The following is a 26,716-nucleotide window of genomic DNA, read 5'->3' as shown; positions in this document are numbered from 1 at the left end:
TCTTTTTGCTATGACATAAATCAAAAGCATTGGACACATTTAAGAGGTACCAACAAATATATGTAAATCACACTAGTCGAAGAGAGTCAAAATTCTTCAAAGTGATAATGGTGGTGAATATATTTCCAACTTATTTCATGATCATTGCATCAACCATGGCATCCACCATCAATATACCATTCCATATTCTCCTCAACACAATGGAGTTGCAGAGAGCAAAAGAATCGTACAATTTTGAATGCAATCAGATGCATGCTTATTCATTTTGGATTATCTCGCTCTTTTTGGGCAAAAGCAATATTGACAGCCGTTTTTGTTCAAAATCATCTTCCAACTACTGCACCTTTTATTGGTAAGATTCCAATCACATCTTGGATAGGCCAAACTCCTTCTGTTGCACATTTTAAAGTCTTTGGGTGTATTGCTTATATTCATGTCCCAAAAGAGACACAACACAATCTAGAACCTTCAGGATTGAAGATTATTTTTATTGGTTATTCTGACAACTCAAAGGGTTACAAGTTTTACGATCCAAGTTCTCAAAAGGCAATGTCGAGATGCTATATTCAATGAGCAATTGATGGGAGCTTCATGGTCCACAAATGATGCTGATGATACAAAAACGTTACTCACTTCTTTTCCTTTTCTACTTTTGGACAATGATTTGCATGATGACAACACTCTTTTGATTGATATTGGAGACAAGTCTATTGATGTTCATCCTATGGTTTCAAAGGAGTCTGCTATAGATCTTGATATCTATGTTGATCTTCCTATTGAACTTGAGCATGGTGCAAATCATGTATATGATGATGATCTTGAAACCTTTAATCACGTATTGGCTATTTGTGAATATCCTTCAACTTATGCAGGAAGCTATGTCCTCTCCACAAAAGGAACAATAATGGAAGGAAGCCATGGAAGCTGAATACGAGTCTTTGATCTCGAAAGGTACATGGATTCTTACCAATCTACCTTCTGATCGTACTCCTATCAAATGTAAGTGGGTTTACAAGACTAAAACAAAGGCATATTCATCCTTTCATAAATTCAAAGCTCGTTTAGTTGCAAAGGGATACTCACAAATTGCAGGGATTGACTATCATGACACTTTTTCACCCGTAGTTTGTAGTACAAGCATTCGAGTACTACTAGCTTTTGCAACTCAATTTGATTTGGAAATACATCAAATGGATGTTAAGATGGATTTTCTTAATGGAGACTTAAATGAGGAAATATATATGGAGGAACCAGAAGGATTTACAATTCCCAAAAAGGAACATCTTGTATGCCAACTCCACCATGCTTTGTATGGACTAAAACAAGCTTCACGATCATGGTACATCAAGATTGATCAATTTCTCACATCTCAGGGGTTTGTTTCTTGCTTCTGTGATCCAAATCTTTATATCAAAGATTGATCAATTTCTCACATCTCAGGGGTTTGTTTCTTGCTTCTGTGATCCAAATCTTTATATCAAAGCGCAATGTGGATAACCATTTTGTGATATTGGCCCTTTATGTTGATGAGACTATACTTGTGTCTAATAATCTATCTTTCATGCAACAAGTAAAAAAGGTTTTATCCTTAGCCTTTGATATGGTGGATCTTGGCGACATCCATTCATGCCTTGGTATTCAAGTTCAAAGGTATCGTCACAATGGTATTTTGTTTCTTCATGAAACAAAGTGTATCCAAGACATTGTTCAAAAGTTTGGATTGGCTACTGCACATTCAACAAACACTCCTTGTCTTGAAAGCTCTACTAGGAGTACTTCTGTAAATATTGAGGCTGAATCATTAGCTTTAAATCAGCCCTATGCTAATCTTGTTGGTTGTATTCAATTTGTGGGCATGAGCACTCAACCTGATATTCTGTTTGCAGCAAATGTGTTAGGACAATACTTGTCCTCTCCATCTACAAGACTTGGTCTCAAGCTAAATGTGTTTTGAAGTACTTGAAAGGCACTACAGATTTTGGACTTGTATATCGTCAAGAAGACATATCTTCATCAATTACTTTCCTTAATCTTTTGGGGTATTCAGATGATGCTGATTGAGCAAGCTCTAACTTGTCCATACGATCCACCAGTGGTAATTGCTTCTTTATCAATGGTTGTTTGGTATCTTGGCCTAGCAAGAAACAACGTTGTATTACACTTTCTACTATACAGAGTCTGAATATGTAGCTGCATCTTTAGCATCTCATGAATTGGTTTGGCTTCAACAATTACTTATTGATATTGGTCATTCTCCTTTCCCAAGCACTCCTCTTAGATGTGACAACCAAAGTGCTATTAGTCTAGCCAAGGACTTCGTGTGCAACATAGCAAGTCCAAGCATATTGTAGTTCATTATCACTATGTTTGACATGAAGTAAGGAAAGGAGCAATAATGGTAGAACATTGTGCAACTGATCAAATGATTGCAGACATTCTCACCAAAGGACTCCATGAAGCTCGGTTTACACTTTTGCAATCAGAACTTGGAGGTTCAATAAGACGAGCTGAGGCTGAGCCAGATCTAGGAGTTTTTGTATATGAGTATGGAGGATGATGGTTTTGCTGTTACTCAGAGCTCATGGGCAAGTTAGAAGCATCCAGTTATATATGATGGCATGAGGGCATACCAATGCACAAAGGAATGCATTTATGAAGATATGGAGAAATACTTGAATGAACAATTGGGGATTCTATAAATCACATGGGCCGATATGATGATTTATAAACTATGAAGGCGTCAAGAGTAATGGAGATTTAATGGACATCACAGTGCCGAAGAGTTTATTGAATGTGGGGGAATTAAATTAGATGAGCTACTTTGCATTGAAGACCTTACCTTAATGTTAAGGTTAAGAATATTACATTAAAGGGATAAGGGGCAGCATACGTGGAAGAGTGAGTGAATTCCTTTTAATTGGAATTTTTTGGATATTAAAAAAAAGGCATGCGCAGTCTTTTGGAAATGGGCAAGGCCGACTATTAAGCTGCAAAAGGCGAGCAACGCCGCATCTCTTGCGGGAATCAGAGGGATATAACCAGTTCGTGGGGGCGAAAGAAAACCAGTCTGCAGAAATTATAACCAGAGGGAAAGATGACCAGCGCTCCCAATTTCATGACGGCGGTGACTGTACGTGATGTCCTGGGTCTCAAACTGAAGAGGAATTGAAGAGTAATAAGATGACATGATTCTCAGAAAAACCTTCAAGCTACGTGTAACTTTGTCCTCACGCCTACAGCGAGGTGGCGAATAGAGGGAAAGAAGCGAAATCTGAAATTCGTTTCTTTTCTTTTAAAAGAGATAAGCAAATTTTTTTTAAAAAAGGTTTCCCTTCAAAAAGCTTTGGAATGAGGTCTTGTATAGTTTTTTTTTAAAATACTTTGGAGAACCTTAAGCTTGGATTTCAAATTCTATTTAGCTGGGCTTTAGAGTGCAAGATAGGAAACTTTCAAAAATTACAAGATTATGTGGTACATATGCCATGCTATTTTGCTTGTGAGATGTTAGAATATTAAGGCAGGTTTTCAGGTGATAAAGTGCATCTCGAAATAATGGTTTTGATGGCACTGGATGTAAAGGATGTAACTGGTCACATGTATATTGGAAAAATTGGAAGGCCTTGTTATGCCTACATGTGAATGGTTCAAAGGATTTCATGCAATTTTATGCAATCATCAGGATGAATTCAAGGATGTATTGAGGTGAATCGACACATGTATTTGTCATTGGAAATAGTGATGTTCAATACTCCTTGGGAAATTTTGTGTGTGAGTTTCCTTGTTAGATTTGACATTCACTCTCACAGCTAGAAGTCTCGTACTTTCCTGGCTGTACCGCACACATCACGACATCTTTGGTGAACCCGACGTGAAACTGCTGGGGTGAGAGTGTGGTGAAATATACAGGGAAGCTATGGCTGAGAATTCTGAGGGTCAGGGGGTTCATTTTGACCCCGGAGTTATGCAGATGTTTCAGATGTTTACCATGTACATGCAACAACAACAAGCTGCTGAAAGAGGACAAATTTCCACGACCAAAGCATTACAATCAATTGTGAAAAAGATGGATCAATTTGATGGGAAGGACATTACAAAGTACCTGCGCAATTATATAAAGGAGATGGAGCTAAACAGGGTGACTGAGGAAGATATGGTTCGAAGTTTCGAGCTGGTATGTGTTCCTGAAATAAGAGAACGCATAAGAGGATTGCAGACAGCACATGGTGGCAGAAATTGGGAGGAGTTCAAGCTTGCTTTAAAGGATGAATATTTTATGGAGGATTCTGAGCGAGGGACCAAACGAACTTTCTTGGAATGGGTCACAAAATCTAAAATGGGAATTTCTGCCACAGAATTGCTAAGAGAGTTTGAGAAGCGTTATGCCCAGTTGTCAAGGATAGAGCGTGCAACTTTGGACAGAGAAAAGACAGAGCTCTTCTTACAAGCAGCTGGGAAAGATCTCCAGGAGAAATTGGAAATCCTCCTTGAGGATAAGGATACAGAACAGGGATTAAAGAGTGATTGGAATGATGTTGAGGATGCAGTTACTATGTTAGCAAAGCGGCAGCGGAGGAGGGATAAAATGGTGATGGGCTCTGCAACCCCCATAACTGCTGTCACCCCTGAGAATCTATCCAAACCAGCTGCTACAATTCCAAAGATAGATGGGCCGATGGATGAGCTTATCAAGGGTATGCGTGACTTAAAATTGAAGATGTCCAGGATTGAAGAAAAAGGTCTATCATTGGGGCAGGCTTCTATGCAAAGGCCTCAAAGCAAAGAAGGGTTTACATATAGATGCATATGGTGTGATGACCCACAGCATGCAAAGAAAGATTGTGCTAGCTATAAAGAAGCCCTTAAAAATCAACTTGTGTTTTTCAAAGATGGGAAAATACATCTTACAGAGACTGGTCTTCCATTGAGTACAAACTTTGGGAAAGGAGGGATGAAAAAGCTGGTAGAGGATATGGCTGCTAGTCATGCCATTTCTATGGTTGAGGCAGCAACCTATGGATTAAAGGTTGGTCAACTAAAGCAGGGATTTGAGAATGATGAGGATTATGAGAATGAGGATTTTTGGCCATCAACAATGGAATTAATTGCGTCAAAGAAAGTGTCAAAGCAAGCTTTGCATGAGGCAGGTGATTGTATACGTCTTGAGACTGGCTGGGAGGAGCCTGTGGATTCTTTATCCATTCATGCCTATATTGCCAAATGCCAAAATAATGAGGCACAGGTAGAGGAGAAGCATAAAAGGGAAAATGAGGAAGGAGGGCCATCAAAAAGAGTTACACGTGGAAGTGAAAAGAAGGATCTTGGGCCATCACATATGCCTCCACAGCATAGCAGACCTCCACAGGATGTTTCAATGGAAGAAGTGCCAGCAAAAATGAAGGAGAAGGGTAAAGGGAAAAGTCCACTCTATAAGCTTCAATCTGATATTGAAGTTGCAACAGATCTCAAAAAGGTACTTGAAGAAAGGATTCTAAACAGCAGGGTGGAATTCACACTAGGGGAAGTCTTGGGGATTGCAAAGAAAGAATTTCATGATGAGATAATTGATATTATACGAAGAAAAAGGCAGTCCATAATTGAATCTATTCCATCACAAGGGGAGGCAAGCACTTCCAAGACTCATGGAGTACAGGTACAGAAAAAGGAAGAGAGAGAAAATGTGGTGGAATGTAATCACTCTGCTGATGGGGCACGACAAGTGCGCTTTGTGGAAGAGGATGATGAAAAAGAAGTTCTTACAAAGAGTCATTACTCCAGGAGCCATTGGGCAAGAGCAACTACTGAAACCCTTGTCAAGATAGGTGATTTGGAAGAGCCATATGTCGCTCTAATTGATCATGGGTCTGAAATAAATCTTATGGCTAAAAATCTCTATAACAAATGTAAGTGGCCAATGGATGTGGATCATGGATGGATGATTAAAGCAGCTAATAACTCATCTGGAGAGCTTTATGCAGCATGTCCAAATGTAAGGGTAACTATAGGGGATGTGAAGGATGATCAGAATTTCTTTGTTCAGGAGATGTCATCATATCCCCTTATCCTTGGACAACCCTACATTACAGCTGTAAGGATGGAAACAAAGGTTTTGGATGATGGTTCAGCATATGCAAGAATAAGGAGTAAAGATGGCAAAAAAGCTGTTCAGTTTTTGACAGTTTGCATTAACCATGAAAGGAATCGTGAGTCTCTTCGGGCACAGTCACTCCCAAAGATAAACAGAGAGTTCATGAATTACAGGGAGATGAGGGATTTTGGCCAGGTGCCATTGTAAAGCGGGATTCCAATGGTACAAGAGGAAATGAGTTCTCGCAGGACTCAATCAATGTAAATAGCTTTTCAGCAAATTTTCAGGGATTCTCCAGCTATGGGTCACTGGTTTTTGTAAAAAGCAAGGATTTGAAGCATGGCATGCGAAAACATATACAAAATGAACAAAAAAGTTTTGAGCAGTGTTGTCTTTTAGGGAAGAATGAGTTTATTTCAGGGGTGCTTGATGAGGTGTGATTTGTAGATACTATGGATGTGCTTTTTGATATGGGAAGAGCATGCTTACAGGGTGGAAATGAAATGATAAAGGTGTCATCTGTGGAGATGTATGATATAATCCAGGAATTTGAGGGGGTGGAATGTAAAAACATGAATTGTGAGATGGATGCTCATGTTGATACAAAGTATAAAACGGTTGCAAAGAAGGTGAAACCAGTTGCCTTGCCCTTGCCACCGGGAAGCAAGGAGAAGATAGATGAAGCTTCTATGCAGCCAAATCTTAGAGATTCGAAGAAAATTGGGCATAAATTTACTCAAGAAACTCTAAAAGAGCTGAAGATTGGTGAGAAGGATTTTCTGTTGCCAGTTGAAAGGGAATGCTTTGAGGAGATGCTTGTAAAATATGGGAAAGCTTTTGCTTTTCAGCCGCATGAGATAGGCTGTGTTGATCCAAGTGTAACAGCACCAATGGTGATCTTTACTGTTCCACATGTGCCCTGGAACCTGCGGCCAATTCCAGTACCAAAGGCTCTCTTGCCAAAGTTGATGGAATTACTAAAGGAAAAGATCAGGATGGGAATCTTGGAGCCTTCATGTGCCCCATATTCTAACAGATGGTTTACTGTACCAAAGAAAAATGGGACATTGCGCTTTATTCAAGACATGCAACCTGTAAACAAAGTCACAATCAGGAATGTGGGAGCAGGTCCAATTGTGGATGAGTTTGCAGAAGCATTTGCAGGGAAAGCTATATACTCTATGGGTGATCTGTATTCGGGATATGATCAGTTCCAGCTGGATATACAAAGCAGGGACTTGACCACAATGAGAACTCCTTTGGGATTAGTAAGGATGTGTACCTTACCACAGGGAGCCACCAACTCAGTGGCACATATGATGAATGGAATGAATAAAGTCTTACGAGACTTCATACCACAAAAAACTATGCCATTTTTGGATGATGTGCCAATAAAGGGCTGTGATGAGAAAGACAAAGATGAGGATTTGGATTCAAAAGGGTGCCGCAAGTTTGTGGCAAATCATATAAAGGATTGTGACATGATTCTATCCAGGCTTGAAGAAGTGAATCTTACTTTATCTGGGCTGAAATCAGTGTTTGGGGTTGGTGAAGTGCTAATAGTGGGACATCTTTGTAGTACTAGTGGACGCCGTCCTTGTCCAGCCAAGATAGATGCAATACAAAGAATGAAGGAAACATGCATTAATGTTACAGAGCTGAGGAGATTTCTTGGAGCATGTGTCTTTTATGTTATTTGGATCCCACATTATGCACATGTAGCAGATCCTCTTTATCAACTTTTGAGGAAAAATCAGAAATTTTTGTGGAGTGCAGTACATATTAAAGCTATGCGAAAGCTGAAATATTTGCTCCAATCATCACCCACATTGAGAAAGGCAGATTATGAGTGTGGCAGGCCTGTGATTGTTACAGTTGATACTAGTCCTACTGGGATAGGATGGGCAGTAGGGCAAGATGATGAGGATGATCATAGGTATGAATTAGATTTGGAGCAAAGGTATTAAGCTTTCGGCAACGAAAGTATCCACAGATCAAGAGAGAATTATGGGGGATAGTCACTGCTCTAAAATGTGAAAAAGAATATCTTATTGGGGCATCTGTACTTGTGGAAACTGATTGCTTGCCACTTCTTGGGATGATAGCAAGTTGTACCACTCCAGATATTGCAATGCTTAGGTGGATTGCTTATATCAAGTCACTAAATCCTGAGTTTGAGCATATTGCGGGAAAAGATAATCCAGTTGCAGATATGCTATCAAGAGCTAGGTATGAAGATGAGAAAGAGATGATTAGTGACATTGATGATGTGGGTACAAAGTTCTATACTACAGCATATGCAAAAGGGGATCATATTTGCCTATCAAATGCACTTGAGTCTTTTATTGAGGAAATATATGAAGGAGATTGGTTGCTTATTGGTCAATATTTGAGTACTCTGACAAGGCAAGAAAATTGGTCTGACTCAGAATTTAAGAGGATCCGCAGAAAAGCATATGGTTATTTCCTAAAGGATGGGTATCTCTGGAAGCATTCTAAGCAGAGGAATGCTATGCCACAGAGAGTCATATGTGATAAAGAGACTCAAGGAAAGCTTGTGAAAGAATTTCATGAGAGTCTCTGGGCTGGACATAGAAGTGTGTGGGCCACCTTTACCAAAATAAAGGAAAAATATTGGTGGAAAGGAATGTACAAGGATATTTCCCAATATGTGGAAACATGCATGGTATGCCAAATGTACTCAAATGTGCGGCATCGTGATGGCTTGCAACCAACCTACCCACCTGCCATGCACTACAAATGGGTAGTGGATCTAGTTACAATGCCTTTGGGAATTTGGCAGATGCGGTATATAGCACTTGCAAGAGAAGATTTGACAAATCAGGTAGAAGGGCGTGCTCTTAGAACAAAAAGTACGGAAACAGTATGCAAATTTCTCTTGGAAGATGTGATCTGCCGATATGGTTGTGTTGGGAAAATAACAGCTGATAGGGGTGAGCTAGGAGATGTTGAAGAAGCAAGGGAATTCTTCTCTAGAATTGGTATCAAACTGTCCCTAACATGTGCTTACAATCCTGAGGGCAATGGAAAAAGTGAGCGAGGACATCCTCCAATTATTAAAGCTTTGGCTAAGGCATGTAGAGAAAGAATGAGAGAGTGGCCAAAGCTGCTACCATATGCCTTGTGGGCTGACCGTACAACTCATAGCTCAGTGACAGGATACATGCCTGCAGAATTGATGTATGGTCAGAAGCCAGTGATGCCATTTGAAGAAGTAATTCTAACTTGGAATGTATTGCCCTGGGTGGAAGGATTGAGCAGAGATGACCTCCTTGCATTGCGAATAAGACAGTTGGAGAGGAGGCCTGAAGATGTAGAGCTTGCTAAAGCTCGCTTGAAAGATGCAAGGCTGAAAAATAAAGAAAGATTTGATAGTAGACACAGACTCCGGCCAAAACCTATTGAAGAAGGTGATTGGGTTCTAATGTATGATAGTAGCCTTGACAACCAATTCACTGTTCAAAGAAAATTTGCAAAAAGATGGTTTGGCCCTTACATTGTCAAGCATGCGCATGGAAATGCCACGTATACTTTGTGTGAGCTTGATGGAACAGAAGTAAAGAATCTTGTGGCAGGCAAAAGAATCAAGATATTTAAAAGAAGGCATGATAGTGATCCTTTTGATTCACAAGAGGCTCAGGATGAGAGGCTTGACAGTGGTAGTATGGATATGGTTGAAGAGGAAGAGGATGATCTTCCTGACAATGCAGAAGATGAAGACGAAATCCAGCTATATGTAGATCTTGATGATGATTTGGCACATACCAGAGGATGTGCAGGTTTAGAGGGGGTGGATGTCGTGCCATGGCACGTCTATGGTGTGAAACCGTGCATGTGAGGCCATCAAATACACATCCAGATGCATGAGGTTAAGTGCCATGACGAGTCATTATATGATGCCATGTACATATGTTCATATTGTAAATGAGGTTCAATAAGACGAGCTGAGGCTGAGCCAGATCTAGGAGTTTTTGTATATGAGTATGGAGGATGATGGTTTTGCTGTTACTCAGAGCTCATGGGCAAGTTAGAAGCATCCAGTTATATATGATGGCATGAGGGCATACCAATGCACAAAGGAATGCATTTATGAAGATATGGAGAAATACTTGAATGAACAATTGGGGATTCTATAAATCACATGGGCCGATATGATGATTTATAAACTATGAAGGCGTCAAGAATAATGGAGATTTAATGGACATCACAGTGCCGAAGAGTTTATTGAATGTGGGGGAATTAAATTAGATGAGCTACTTTGCATTGAAGACCTTACCTTAATGTTAAGGTTAAGAATATTACATTAAAGGGATAAGGGGCAGCATACGTGGAAGAGTGAGTGAATTCCTTTTAATTGGAATTTTCTGGATATTAAAAAAAAGGCATGCGCAGTCTTTTGGAAATGGGCAAGGCCGACTATTAAGCTGCAAAAGGCGAGCAACGCCGCATCTCTTGCGGGAATCAGAGGGATATAACCAGTTCGTGGGGGTGAAAGAAAACCAGTCTGCAGAAATTATAACCAGAGGGAAAGATGACCAGCGCTCCCAATTTCATGACGGCGGTGACTGTACGTGATGTCCTGGGTCTCAAACTGAAGAGGAATTGAAGAGTAATAAGATGACATGATTCTCAGAAAAACCTTCAAGCTACGTGTAACTTTGTCCTCACGCCTACAGCGAGGTGGCGAATAGAGGGAAAGAAGCGAAATCTAAAATTCGTTTCTTTTCTTTTAAAAGAGATAAGCGAATTTTTTTTAAAAAAGGTTTCCCTTCAAAAAGCTTTGGAATGAGGTCTTGTATAGTTTTTTTTTAAAATACTTTGGAGAACCTTAAGCTTGGATTTCAAATTCTATTTAGCTGGGCTTTAGAGTGCAAGATAGGGAACTTTCAAAAATTACAAGATTATGTGGTACATATGCCATGCTATTTTGCTTGTGAGATGTTAGAATATTAAGGCAGGTTTTCAGGTGATAAAGTGCATCTCGAAATAATGGTTTTGATGGCACTGGATGTAAAGGATGTAACTGGTCACATGTATATTGGAAAAATTGGAAGGCCTTGTTATGCCTACATGTGAATGGTTCAAAGGATTTCATGCAATTTTATGCAATCATCAGGATGAATTCAAGGATGTATTGAGGTGAATCGACACATGTATTTGTCATTGGAAATAGTGATGTTCAATACTCCTTGGGAAATTTTGTGTGTGAGTTTCCTTGTTAGATTTGACATTCACTCTCACAGCTAGAAGTCTCGTACTTTCCTGGCTGTACCGCACACATCACGACACCGCGTGGAAGTATTGTGTGGTTGTAGCAAGAAGGCTGAAGCGAGAGCACAGTGCGAAGGACAAAGGCCGGCTGAAGTTTGGAAGCGTGGAGGTATGGATATGGACTCTAATACCATATAAGATTTATGGGGGCTTATAGAGAATAATCAAGACCATGGGGATGATGCATGAAGATAAGCTGAACAAGAGAGATTAATGCTTAATCACATGACTTAATTAAATGGATAGCATAATACACACAACCGTGGAGTAGATTGGCCGAAAGAGAAGGGCGGCCGTTGGCGTGGAGAGTGGCGGCGGTGGTGATCTTGCCATAGGAGGCCGTGGGGAAGGCGTGGAGGCGAAGCAAGCATTGACCGGGCAGCTGCTAAGTGGGCAGTGAAGGCGATTGCAGCTGCGAAGGCAGAGGCAGCTACTACAGGCGGTAGAAGGTGAAGGGCGACTCAGGTCAAGGGACGGCAAGAAGGTGAGTTGACTGGCCACAAGAAGGCTGTGTAGACTGGCAGCAACAGCTGGCTGTAGCAAGCGCGCATCAAAACGTCAGGGCGGCGAAGACTGAAAGAGAAGTAAGGGCGTCGAACAGCAACAACGGGTGCTGGAGATGGGGACTCGCTGAGGCGCTGGCAGGAGCGTGGAGGGTGCCTGGCTGCTGTGCGAAGTGGCCAAGGAGTGGGGCAGCGAAGGTTGACGGCGGCCGGCTGCACAGCAGACTAGGAGAAAGGTAAAAGAAGCGTAGAGGGTGTTGGCGCTGCATCAAAAGAAGGCAAGAAGGCCCCGGTAGCGCTTTGAGACGGGCAGGCTGTGTCGAAGGCGGCTGCTGCAACTGTGGAGGCGAGGAGGAAGCGGTGGCCGGCAGAGAAAGAAGGAAAAGCGCAGCTATAGCTGAGGATAAGGCTCCAACTGTGAAGGGCCGCGAGGAGGCACACGCGCCGCCGCAGCGCACTATCCGGAAGCGATAAAGATTAAGAGGTAAGTATTTTTTTATTTTTTATTTTTTTTACATAATTATTTTTTATTTTTTATGTTTTTGTTAATTTTCATGATTTTTGCATTTAAAAAAATAAATAAAAACAATACTAAAAATAATTTAAAAAACAATAAAATAATTAAAAAAAATTAATTTAAAAAAAACAAAAAAAACAAAAAAAAAAGAGAAGAAAACAAAAGAAAAGAGAAGAAAAGAAAAGAAAAGAAATAGAAAGAAAAAATTCTGTAAATTATGTGTTTTTTTAGGAATCCATATTCTTTACATATTCTGTAATTTTTTATTTTAAAATTTTTATAATTTTTTGCATAATTAGAGTAACTTGCATTTTTTTAAAATTTTTTGTAATTTTGTGCATAATTAGTATTTTTTTAGTGTAATTCATATTTTTGTGTAATTAAAAAAAATAATCAAAAAAATAAAAAATAAAAAATAAAAAAATAAAAAAAAGGATAGATAGTTACACACATATTTATTTTAGTTGCATTTAGTGGATAGGTAGGATTTAAAAAAAAACAAAAAATAAAAAAATAAAAACAAAAAGAGAAAAACACACACATACACACACACACACACACACACACACACACACATATATATATGGTAAAAAAAAACCAAAACAAGAAAAAAAAACAAAAAAAATTTGACCTTATGCACTTGCGGTCGGGACGTCTTATAGATTCTGCCACCATAGGGTCTAGGGCACCTTCTAGAGTACCTACGCAGGAAAGTGGGACTCAATCGATAGGAAATTTGACAGATATTGCTGAAACCTTTTCCGAATCCCAATCTGATACCTTTTCCAGAACAACTAGTTCATTGTCCATGGACAATCTAGGGCCGACAAATAGTCATCCCTTAGCCCCAAATAGAACACCCACAAGATCTTTTAATCCATTTGAAGCCGACACCATGGGATTAACACTCAATGTGAGACTCCAATATGTCTACATGAATGCTCAAGGAGCTGAGATCTTTAGGGATCCACAACAACGGTATCTTGTTAAGATCGCAGACATTTTCTCAGAACTTGATAGAGCACCTCTAGTCAATGACCAGGGTAACATGTACATGGGTGGAGATGGTGTTCGCTACGAAGTCACCTACCATCCAGAAAATGTAGACAAATTAGGGGAGCTCACTAAAACCGAGTTCTTAGACTTATCAAAACTTTCCAACGCAAGGGAGTCTAGCGATGATTGGCTCATTGAGCCGGACATGCCTGGACCATCCAATGCCCAGTCCTCAAAACCATCCATAGATGATTTACTTCTTGTAGATCTAAATTTGGAAAGGGATAGGAAAGGCAAGAGCAAAATGGATCAGGGGGCTGAGAACCAATGGGAGTTTGTGCGACAAATTCCAGTGACAAAGGTCTTACAGGATGACCCACTTCAAGAGGTCTATAAGGACTCTTTGGAGGGATATTATGCCACAACTAAATTGCCAGAGCTAGATCTTCCTCTAGCTCTTGTGGTGGTAGTTGAGAAGCTTGCAGGACACATGAACCAAATAATTGATAAATGGGCCAATGAATACCGAACCTTAGATTGGAAAGAGATTCGGGAGCTCACGTGGAAAGGACAACCATTATTCATGGAAGTGTTCTCAACAAATAAAGCCAAACCAGGAGAGACAGCCTTTCTTGGAGAAACTGTTGCTCCTCCCCTACGAGAGTTCACTAGAGAGGGACCCTCAACATCAAAGTGGACCACTGCTAGTAGCCCAACTCTAGCACCAAGACATAGTCCTACACCAAATGTGCGACCACAGGTCACACCACAACAACATCTTTCTCACTATAACAATTGGAGGGTAGGGGAGCCAACTCGGCCTCCCATAAATGCACCTCCTGAAATGCGGGTGACAAGATCTTTGGAGGGGTTTGGTGAGGCTGGTAATAGGGGCCCTACACCAATTTGGGATGCATGTGGACCATCTTACCAAAGAGAGGAACAATTCCCACTGCGAGTGAGAGGCCGTAGGCCCTATGATGAGTATTCAAGACAAGTAAGGCCATCAACTCTTCAGAAACTGGTAAAGAAGTACGAAGGGTCGGGAGATCCATACGACCATGTAGCAGCATTTAGGCAAGCAGTTCGAGCTGAGCAAGCATACTCAAATTGAAGGATTTGGACTCACTCTTGAGGGGAAAGCCCTTGCTTGGTTTCAGGCACTAGAGGCTTCAGACAAATCTTCTTTATTACGAGTTTTGGAAGAGAGATTCATTGCTGCTTTTTCCTTGATGGGAATTCAACATGACACGGTAGCACACATCTACTCTTTCAAGCAAGGCGAGAATGAGAGTGTTAGAGACTGTGTAAATAGAATGAAGCAATACATTAATCGTTGCCCAGAAGATGAGAAGCCCGCCCAAAGTCGATTAATTTCTCTCTTCTTAAAAGGACTCAAAAATTCAACACTGCATACACATCTCTATGCGAAGAAGCATACAAATTTCAATGAGTGTTGCCATGATGCTATGGATTTCACCGATAACTTCAAATTCCAAGATGGTTCTGGCCCAGGGGTGAAACCTAGAGATCAGTGGGGTGATGACCAATGTTTAGGGTCTAGCGCTCTAGTAAATCCAGACCAGATAGCTAACCTAGTACTAAGGAGATTGGGACAGACCTATCGTCCACCCATGCAGCCACAACAACAGCAGCACAGAATGAGGAGTGTAATACCTACAGGTCCTCATCTTTGTGGAGCATGTGGCGATAACCATAAAACAGAGGAATGTAATACCTTTTCTCCTCTAGTCACAAACCAACCCACAAAGAAGTGGTGCCAAGCCTGTGCTTGGAACTTTACCCATACCACACAGGAATGTACTCGCATTGCAAGAATGAGACAGGAACGTGAGCAGCCAAGGGGTGGAGTGGCTCCATAAATGTATCAACAGTATACTAATTTTGAACGTAAGCCACCAATGGCACAAGAGCAAGCACAACCCGTTCTTGGTGCTCAACCTCCTGCTCCTGGGACTGCTCCTGTGAGGGTTGTTGACTACGACAATTCAAATATGTGTAGAGACTTGGTAAACCCAGGCTATGCGGAAGAGGAATACGCATCATATTCATCCAAAGAAAATCTCTTTAAAAGTCCCGCATACCCAAGCCAAGCACTGTGGAGGCTCAACCAGAGGAACAAAACTCTTTGATGTTGCTAGGCGGCTACCAACCTAGGACTCCAGGCCCCTCAGGTCAATGGCAGCCAAGGAAAGTAGAGGCCAAACCAATGGGCCCCTGTTATGAGTGCGGAGAACCCCATTGGGCTCGTGATTGTCCACATCGCTCAAGGCAAGCATCTCGATCCAATACAACAGTACAACAGTTTCCACCGATTGAAAGATATTGTCTAGGGTGTTGTGTAGAACACTTCCCAAAGGATTGTCTGCTGAAACCACATGAGGAAGGCACCTCTCAACCAAAGGTCTCACTCAACCTTGTAGGGGCAGTTCCATCACCACCTTCATCTGAGAATGAGGATGTCGTGCCACTTAGAGTCATGACTAGATCACAGACACGAAATGCCGAAATACAAACTGATGAGACACCTCGAACTAGGGATGTAAGGATAAATCTAGTGGACAAGACCCTACAGTCCAATAGAAAAAAGACCACTAGGAGGAAGAAGAACCGAAACAAGCAAACTAAAAGTGCATCCACTAGTTCTCAAGATGCCTCTAAACAAAACATGAGGGATCAAACTTTTACATCCCAAGAAGTGCATGAGGAACATCAACCTCAACCTGGGCCTAGTGCTAAACAAGATGAGACTAGTATGACCGAGGATAGTTCTGGGGGTTCTGTTTTTGTGGATAAAGTGAATGAGACTCTAGATGCCATCATTGATGCTCATAGAAGTCGCATTGCAGCTTTATCTGAGCTACCCAAGAAGCTTCAAGAATACCCAAACCCTCGTGAGGAGAAGATCAATCTAGCTGTACATCAGCAACTCATTAGGGAAGCTCAGTCAATACTTGAGGGACCACCACCACCTAGTCCTCGGGGCCCAACCTCTATTAAGCCAACATTAGAAACCATACCAGAAGTGTCATCAAGTCAGGAAATGAAAAGTGAGCTCATTTCACAAGCTCATAGCGAAAGGTCTGCACCAGTTGACACCCAATTGAAAGGAGGTATTCTGCCACGCAATAATGAAGTTATTGATGCTAATGAGGACATGGCAAATGAGATGTGGGCCGCAGTTCATGAGAAAGTTAATGAGAACATGTCCTCTATTAGTTCGCCTCCATTCTCTGAGGTGGATTTTACTAGGGGCATGGAAAACAATTCTGGACGCCGAAGCATCCAGGAGGAAGTTCAAACAATTATTTCTCCTAGAAGTAAGCATACAATGAAAACCTTACCATCATATCTGGGAGAATATGAGAACTGTTCTCAAACCTTGAGGATACCCTCCATGCATAAAAGGTTGACAAAGGAGAAGGATATGAGTATCGTGTAAGCTATTTTGTCAGCACCAGTGGCTTGTACCTTACCTTTGCTTGATTTGATAAAAATTCGACCTGAGTTGTGGAATGATATTGCCACATGTTTGTCAAAGCAGGTATTGCTACAAAAGGGTCACCATGAGTGTACTATACACCTCGAGACAAAGCATGTTATGCCAGTTCCTATCAACAAAGTAGGAAAATTTTGTGAGGACGATCAGGGAAATGCTACCCTCCCATTAGAAGTGCGAAAAGTATCTTCAACTGCAATACTTGATAGTGGTGCAGGAGTGGGCATTGTGACAAGGTGCATTTAGGAAAAGTGGGGCAAACCAGCTATTAGGAGTACCAGGATGCGCTTGCAGCTAGCAGATGGAAGCTTAGAACATCCCCTTGGGCTGCTTGAGAACATATTGGTCACCACATGTGGGATTGAATATGAGCACACCTTTGTAGTAGTGGATTTTGGAAAACATCCAAACTATGAAGTGATATTGGGTAGACCATTCATGCGACAATTTCAAATGATTCAAGATCGGAGGTACAATTATTTGTACCTCCGACATGATTCTGTCATCACAAGGGTCAACCTAAGGAATCACTCATATCGTGATGTAACAAGGTCTCCAATAGATGAGTTTGATTCTGCTTCATCTGAGGGCTCAAGAGTTACATTGTCAGATGGGCAAGAAGATCTGTGGATGTGTGGAGCCTCATGTAGGGATTTCAACACTGAGAGACTTAAGGGTAATCAAAGTGTATCAGATGAGGCATACATTCCACAACCCTTCCCTGAGCATTTAATTGATCCATTAGAATGGAGTCATGTCCTTGCAACATTATCGACATGTGCTTTACTGAAGCCAATTCAATTTTGTGACTCAGATGGACATATGCTAGTCGACAGTTGAACAATGCTGAGAAGAATTATACCACAACAGAAAGAGAAGGGTTGTCCATGATATATGCAGTGAAAAAGTTTCGCCATTACCTTTTGGCAAACAAATTCATATTTTTTGTGGACCATCAAGCATTGCTATATTTGGTAAATAAGCCTTGTGCAACTGGAAGGATTGTAAGGTGGTTTATCATCCTTCTTGAGTTTGATTTTGAAGTGGCAGTTCGAAAAGGAACAACTCATCTTAGGGCATATCATTTGTCTCGAATCACCTCTGGCAAAGCTCCTATGGGTGTGGATGATGATATGTTAGATTCAACACTTTTCCTTGTAGAGACAGCTCCTAGATGGTCTGAATCCATCTTAGAAATTTTGACAAGTGGGTAGATACAACTAGCGGGTCCTAATGTGGACCTATGGCGACCATTCAAGTTAATCTCAGGGAGATTATATCGTCAGGGTAATGATGGAGTGTTGCGACCTAACACGGACCAATATGAGGAAATCTTGGAATGGGCACATGCAGGTATCGATGGAATCCATGCATCAGCTACTACTTGTGTGCGACGTATATCTCAGGATGGGCAATGGTGGCCTACCATGCATGCAGATGCTGAAACATTTGTTCGTAACTGTGCTTCATGTAAAATTCAGAAGCCAATTCATAATGTCACATTATTCCAAATTTCAACTACACCAAGTTGGAGTAAGTATATTGTGGACTATCTTCAGCATGGTCATACGGATCAAAAAATTCCTAAACATCGAAAGCATGCTATTAAAGTTGAAGCGGAAAACTATATGCTGATAGAGGGCCAACTCTACAAGAGGGGCAAGGATGGCAACTTACGCATGTGTGTATGTGAAGCTGACTACTTGAAAATCTTGACTCATGCACATGCAGGTGTTGGGGGTGGACACTTTTCGGGCAATACCACAGCTAAATTGATTAGGTGGTCTGGGCTTTGGTGGCCAACCTTACAAATGGATGCCGAAGAATATGTGAAACATTGTGACGTTTGTAAAAGGACCAAACCTCCCATCACAAATAAGGACAATATGCCATTGCGGCCTATGTTAAGCACACGTGCTTTTGCAAAATGGGGTATTGATTTTGTCGGTCCCATTAAACCTCCAGCTCGTCACACGCATGCAGCATATATTATAGTCGCAACCGACTATTTGACCAAATGGGTAGAGGCAAAGGCTACAGTCAAAAATGATGCCAGAACCACGGCCAAGTTCTTGTATGAGTACGTGTTTACACGCTATGGCTTACCCATTGAAATCGTTAGTGATCAAGGTGTGCACTTTGTGAATGAAGTCATAGAATTTTTGCTTCAAGAATTTATGGTAATTCACAAGCGTTCTGCACCCTATCATCCCCAGACCAATGGACAAGCTGAGAGTACTAATAACAAGATTCTCTGCACAGCACTCACAAAGATTGTTGAGGGACATAGGACTGATTGGGAGCAAAAGTTGCACTCAGTTCTTTGGGCATATAGGACAGCCTATAAAACATCTATGGGCACAACCCCATTTGAGCTTGCTTTTGGGCTAGATGCAATTCTTCCCATTGAATTTCTTGTACCTACTCTACGAGTTGCCAAACAATTGGATTGGACTGGCCATGAGCTTTCACAACGCGTTGACGAATTGGAAAAGCTTGATGAGACCCGCTTATTGGCGGTAATGGGCATGTATGTTGAGAAGAGGAGACAAAAGCAATGGTATGATAGAAATGTAACAACTGGCCGATTCAAAAAAGGGGACCTTGTGCTCTTGTACACACTTAAGAAGCATAAGAGAAAGCTCAAGAAACGTGGCCTAGGACCGTTTGTGATTAATGAGCTTACTCCAAGTGGTGCAGTGCGTTTAGAGAAACTAGAAGGTGAGCAAATGCCTAACTTCATTACTCCAAGTGGTGCGTTTAGAGAAACTAGAAGGTGAGCAAATGCCTAACTTCATTAATGGAAGTCGTCTCAAGAAATACAATGAACCATTAACTGAAGCCATGCTTCAACAAATGCATGCTGCACAAACACGGAAAGAAGCACTTGACCTACTTAAACGTCAGGCTCAAGAGGAGGCTAAAGCTAGAGTTGCAAAAGCCAAGGAGCGTCGCAAAGCTTCTATGATGGCCTTACAGTTGGCTACTAATGAACCATATGTCGATCCTTTCAATATTCAAGTGTGCCTTCATCTTCATGAGACTACCTACTTTGTCTCTGCCTTAATTGACTCTGGTGCAGATTATAATGTTCTCTCGTTTGACAAATGGATAGCCTTGGGTCAACCAACACTTGTACACATTCCTATTGACTTTCGAAGCTTCTCAGGTGAAGATAACCCTATAGAGGAAAAATGTGTCATTATGATGTCCATTCAGGATCACCAGATGTCAGTGCCCTTTTATGTGGCAAGTAAGTCCAAGGCAGTAGTAGAGGCTGTTCTCGGTAGATCGTGGTTAAGTGCTACCAATTGCTTATTAGATTGGAAGAATAGACAATACAAGTTTCAAATTGATTCTGATTGCATCTTGGGATCTGCTACTCCACGAGCTTTATCGTGTCAAAAGGGTAATGTTTCTACCTTACACAACCCACTCTCAAAATTTGCTCTTGAAGCTCCAAAACAAATGATGTGGATAATTGATGAGTACTCAAGTGAGGGCCATGGCTGGCATGTTCCAACTACTCTAATTGCTGCTCAAAGAAGGCCAAGCAAGAAGGAATTATCAATTTGGCTACCCAAAGATGCGTACAAACTTGTACCATCTAGTCCAGTTGCTAAGCCTCCTAAAAAGCACATCATTTCCAAGCCTAAACCTCGGATTGTTACTCGTTGGGTCCCAAAACATGTTCTTAAAGCACAAGGCTATTATGAGGGGGCAACAACACTTTGGCTTCCAAAATGCCATGGTTTGCTAGGGGTAAAAGTGTGTTTCAGAAAGATTCCAAAAGCCACCCTTGATTTTCCATATCAGTGGGTGCAAAAGAACTCAACACAAACTCTTCAAGATAGGATAGGTGGCTGTGATAGCACCTACAAATCTACTTGTGTTGATCCTCCTAAAACATGTATTGAAACACCGGTTGTCCCAATTTCTCATTGTTACACAATTCCACCATCAACTTGTGTACCTAAGACAAGTCCAAATGAGTCTCATTTGAGCATAGATTCTAGCATTTCAATGCCTAAATCCTCTTATCTTGCTCAAATTCCAAGACCATTGCTAAAATTTCCACCTCTTAAAAAGGATATACCTAAAACCAAAGATAAGGCATTAACACTACAATTGAAGCTCTTTGGTAGATCAATGTTTGAATAATGTGGTTCCTTATGCCTTTAGAGGATTGTGTTCTTTTTGAGATAATCTTGTTTTTGATTGGAATTGTAATGATGGATATGAGTGTTCTAAATTTCATTGTTCTACGTCCAGATATTTGGCGAGATACATGTCCACCATGCGTTGACCCTGATAGTACTCGACCTGATCATCGCGAGGGTTATAGTGCTCCTCCGTTTCAAACACATTCTAGGTACTTCTATGCTCCCTTAGGTGAAAATTGCTGTGGGCATCACTTTGTCACGCTATTCTATCAACAGCATCATCCATTTCCACATTGTCAAGAGTGTGCACGACTCGTATTAGGAGAAGCTTCACATATTTGTTGGATATGCCGCTCTTACTTTAGACGATATGGCACGGGCTTAATGAAACAAATTGTGGGAATTACACCCCAACGCCATAATCTTCTTAATGTGAGAATACCAGAGAGAGGACCAAATCAACGTAGATTACCTGAGGAGGTTCAAGCACAACAATGGAGGGATGCAAGTTTAAATGACTTGCAAACCACCGATATTGCAAGCCCTCCTTCCCCAAGCCTCAACATGTCAATATTGGATCAGTATGAGTACCTATAATTGTTTTGGTATGTTGTTGGAGTCTCCAAGTGAGATTGAAGAGAGAGAGAGAGAAGCTCCAATCTCTTCAATTTGTAGAGGGTTTTTAGAGGATAATAGAAAATAAGCTTAACTTAGAGTAATACCGATATAGTTTAGTTCACAGATGAGAATACAAAGGAATGAGGGTCTATTTATAGGTGAGGGAGACCACTGACTGAGTCCAACTGAGTTCTAGAATTTTCTAGCTTCAGTTTGGCTTAATTTGGATAAGTTTTGGACCAGTTTGGCTCTCTTTTTTATTTGGTTTCATTTAGGAGAGAGGAGAGATAAAAATATCTTATTATTTATGAGTTTGAAACTCATCCACACATGTGAAATAGGCACCTTCTTGAAGGGCCCCCTTTTCCTTACCCATGTGTCAAAAATGAATGCTTACTCCAAAATATCTCACTTTTTTTTAATACTTCATGATTTTTAACTAATAAACCTGGTACTTAGTTAACTCTTCATCTTATGTGGGCATTTACTCATTTTTGGGTATTTTCTTTTATTCTTTGGATTTATGTTGTCCCAACACTTGGATTAATCTTATTGGTCCATAAGAACCTTAATTGGACCATAATAAAAAAAATTCAAAAATCTTGACCCTTAGGCTGTCTTATAAATTAATTTTTATTAATTACAATTGCCCCTTGGAAAATCTATTTTGATTTTTTATTTTAGGAAAATATTTTTTTGATATTTGTAGAATTTATTTATCCAAAAATATCCCAATATTGATTTACCACTCTCTAGAAATTTTTATCTCACTAGGCAAAACAAGAAAAAATAATATTTTCTTGTATTCAGAAACATAGAATGACTACAAGGGATTGAAGTAGAGGCTTAATCAATATTTAGCCCAAGGAGGAATCTTACATCCTCTCCCACTTGAAAAATGCAAGATGTCCTTATCTCGCAAAGTGGGGGTAATCCTTTGCCAACTCTTCTTCTTTCTCCCAAGTGGCATCTTCTAGAGGAAAGAACTTCCACTTTACCAAGAATTCTCTGAGGACTCTGCTCCTCAGAATCTTCTCCCGAATGTCAAGGATTTCCTCAGGTTGGAGTACCATCTGACCTTGAGTCAGAGAGATCAATTGCTCATCATCAAGCACGTGACTCGCGCTAGGTACATATTTCTTAAGCAAGCTGACATGGAATACATCATGTACCTTGAGATGGGGAGGCAGAAGAAGTTTGTAGGCTAGATCGCCCACTTTCTTTATGAAAGCATATGGCCCACAGTATCTAGGAGAGAGCTTCTTGTACTTACCTAAGGATAAGGAACGTCTTTTTGGTTGTACTCGAATGAAGACCATATCTAATTCTTCAAACTCTCTCTCAAATCTCTTTTTATCTGCATTCTGCTTTTGCGTATCTTGGGCTACCTTTATATCTTTACAAAATGATTGCATCTGCTGGTCTATGTCATCAAGCATTTGTCTGGACATTTTGACTCTGATCAATGGGTCAGACCAAAGCTTTGAAAGGACTCATCCCAATGCTCAGATAATAAGAATCATTGTAAGCGAATTCGACCAAATACAGATGACTTAACCACTTCTTGGGTTCCCTGTTGTAGCATGGCCGAAGGATATCTTCAATTACTTGATTCATCCTGTCCGTCTGGCCATTTGTTTTGGAGTGATAGGCTGTGCTGATATCCAAGAAAGTTCCTACTGGTTCAAAGAACGCAGTCTAAAATTTTGATGTGAATTTGGGATCTTGATCACTTACTATCCTCCTGGGTAAACCATGCAATCTGAAGATCTCCTTAAGAAAAACTCTGGCAACATCAACTGGAGAGTATGTTTCTTTTACTGGAATTACATGGGCAACTTTGGTTGGCCTGTCAACTACTACAAAAATGGAGTTGTAACCTGATTACACTGAAGGTAATCCAGTGACAAAGTCCATACTGATGCATTCCCACTTCATCTATCGAATGTCTAGAGGCTGCAGTTTCCCTAGCATGTTGACTCTATCTGCCTTGACTCTTTGGCATATAAAGCATTTTCACACATGATTAAGCACATCCTTTTTGAGTCCTGGCCAGAGGAAGCTTTTCTTCACAGACATATAGGTTTTTATAAACCCTGGATGTCCAGCTATCAGGCTATCATGGGCTTCTCTCAGAATTCTTCCCTTTATTCCCTCATCATTGGGGATACATAGCCGATTATTATAATACATGCATCCTTCATCCAATTTGTACCCAAGAACTCGACTCATTTCCTGAGGAGTCTTGCTTTTATGCATCAAAAGGGTAGCAATAGGGGCAAAGAATTTGTCCTGCATTATTTTCTCCTTTGCTTCATTGATCAATGGATTTGACACCATTGTAATTGCAAGCAAGGAGGCTTTTGAGCACATCTGCACATTTTCTTTCCCCGACTGATACTTTATTTCAAAATCAAATTCCTGCAGGGTCTGCATCCATCTCCTTTGACGTATGTTAAGATCCCTTTGGGTGAAGATGCACTTCAGACTTTGATGATCTATCATCAAGGTGAACCTTTGTCCCAAAAGATAATGTCTCCACAACTTCAGAGCATACACTATTGAGAGTAGCTCCAAGTCATGGATGGCATACTTCCTCTCATTTGTTCTAAGTTTTCTGGATTCATAGGCCACTACATGACCTTCCTGCATTAGAGAACCACCTAAGGCAAATCCACTAGCATCAGTAACTACCTCAAAGGGTTTGGTAAAGTCTGGCAATTTAAGAACAGGGTTAGTTACTAAGGCTGTCTTTAGCTTGTCAAAGGCACTCTAACACATTGTAGTCCACTGAAAAAGTGTACTTTTCTTGAGAAGGTTAGTCAAAGGGGATGCTATCTGAGCATACTTAGGTATAAAGATCCTATACCATCCGGTTATCCCTAGGAATCCTCTCAGTTCCTTTACTAACTTGGGTTCTGGCCATTGCCCATTCAACTACTCCTTGGATCTTTGCGGGGTCAGGAGAAATCCCAATCCCATCATTTGACACTATGAATCCCAAGTATTCAACCTCGTGAGGAGAAATCCTATCCTTTCACACTATGAATCCCAAGTATTCGACCTGATCAACAAAGAGGGAACACTTGCTCTTCTTTGCAAAGAGTTGGTGTTTCCTTAGGATTTCTAGGACTTTGCGCACATGATCTTCATGATCTGCAGCATTCTTTGAGTATACTAAGATATCGTCAAAGAAGACGAACAAAATCATCCTGAAAATATCTTGCATAAGACGATTGAATATCACGGGGGCATTAGCCAATCCAAATGGCATGACTGTGAACTCATAATGCCCATAGTGAGTATTGAATGATGTGTTGGGGATGTACCGCTCCTTGATTCTGATCTAGTAGTACCCAGATTTGAGATCTATCTTTGTGAACATTTGGGTCCCACTTAACCAATCCAGAAGTTCATTAATCCTAGGAATAGGATACTTATTCTTAATTGTTAATTGATTCAGTCCTCTGTACAGAGTCTTAACGTTTCATCTTTCTTCTTTTGAAAGAGAACGGGTGCACCCCAAGGTGAGACACTGGGTCTGATGAGTCCTTGCTCTAATAGTTGTCTTAACTGTTCCTTAATTTCTATGGCTTCAGGGATTGGTATTTTGTATGCACACTGGGCTACTAGCTGAGCTACGAGGGTTAATTCGATCTCATGATCTACTTCGCGAGATAAAGGCATCTCAGTTAGCTCTTCAAGAAATACATCTGCATGCTCACTTAACCACTCTGGTTCTTCAGCCTTGCATTTTATGTCTACTGGATTCATTTTAATGACATACACAGCTTGCCTCTTTCTGAGCCCTTTTAAGAATTTGGAAGCCTTGACTAATTGTAGCACTGGGGATCCAAAAATTCCAATTCCTTGAACTTTATTCCCATGAAGGTCAAGGAAAGAGATGGTTCCTTTGTGACAATGAATGTGAGCCTGATTCTTTTGGAGCCAATCCATTCTTAGGATCCATCATATATTCCCAGGGATAGGATTCTAAACTAGCACTCTGTTATGTTCCCATTTAGGCTAATCTAAATAGAGTTAGTCTCAAGGTGAGTGAAAAGAATCTTCCTAGTGGCTAATTCCACTTGCATAGGTTTCCCTGATTTTTGATTTAGGACTTGTCGAAATATACAAGTGAATAGGGTGTGTGTGGGAACAAGCTCTTGGATAGAGGCTGTAAAAGAGAAGATGTAATTGTGAAAGAACCTGTGAAAAGGTGAGAAGAATCTACTAGGAGAGAATAAAGGGTAGCTTGAGAGAATTTAGGAGTGTGGAGTTATTCTGGGAGATATTCAGGGAAAAGAGAAGAGGTGGAGAGAATTAGGCAAAAGGTGGAGATATTCTAGGAGTGAATCATGGAGAAATCAATGGGATTTGATGCTTGATGTAAACTCTATAAATTGAGGCATAGCCCTAATGAGAATTTGCTGGTTTTTGAGTATCCATGCCTACATTAATCTATTTACTAATTATTCACTAATTACGTCTTAATCATTTGCTAATCACTTTGTTAATGATGTTGATTCTAGTGTTTGATCCACCATAGCTCATCATTATGCTCAAATTTCAACATGGTATCAGAGCCATGCCTAGAATCAATTAGGTTTATGAGCCCATTAGTTAATTAATTAGGATTAGTAGACAATTAGCAAAAAATCAAATTTTTTCACTTCTCCCCTTCACCCCCAGCCAGTGGAGGATCTCTAGCACCTTGCACACATAGAATTAGGGCATAAGCTTCTAGAGTATGGTAGCTAACATCCTTGGCTTCATGCTCAGCAAGACGACGTAGCAAACCGTGAAGAAACGAAGGAGAAATGAAGTCAGCGCATTTTTTTTCTGAGTAAACTACAGATTTCTCCTTGCTCAAATCAAATTGCTTCAATTCCTCCTAGCCCAAGGGGTAATCAAGCATGCTCTACAAGCTGGTGAAGACAGAATTCAATTTCATCAAGTCTACATTGAGATCAAAGCTCTTCATCAAATCTGCAGGTGACTTTGGTAAAACAAAGATTAAGC

Source organism: Cibotium barometz, chromosome 15 (assembly GCF_041138505.1).
Source record: "Cibotium barometz isolate CiBa-2024 chromosome 15, ASM4113850v1, whole genome shotgun sequence".
In the NCBI taxonomy this organism is placed as follows: Eukaryota; Viridiplantae; Streptophyta; class Polypodiopsida; order Cyatheales; family Cibotiaceae; genus Cibotium; species Cibotium barometz.
Note: the sequence above shows the minus strand (reverse complement) of the source record.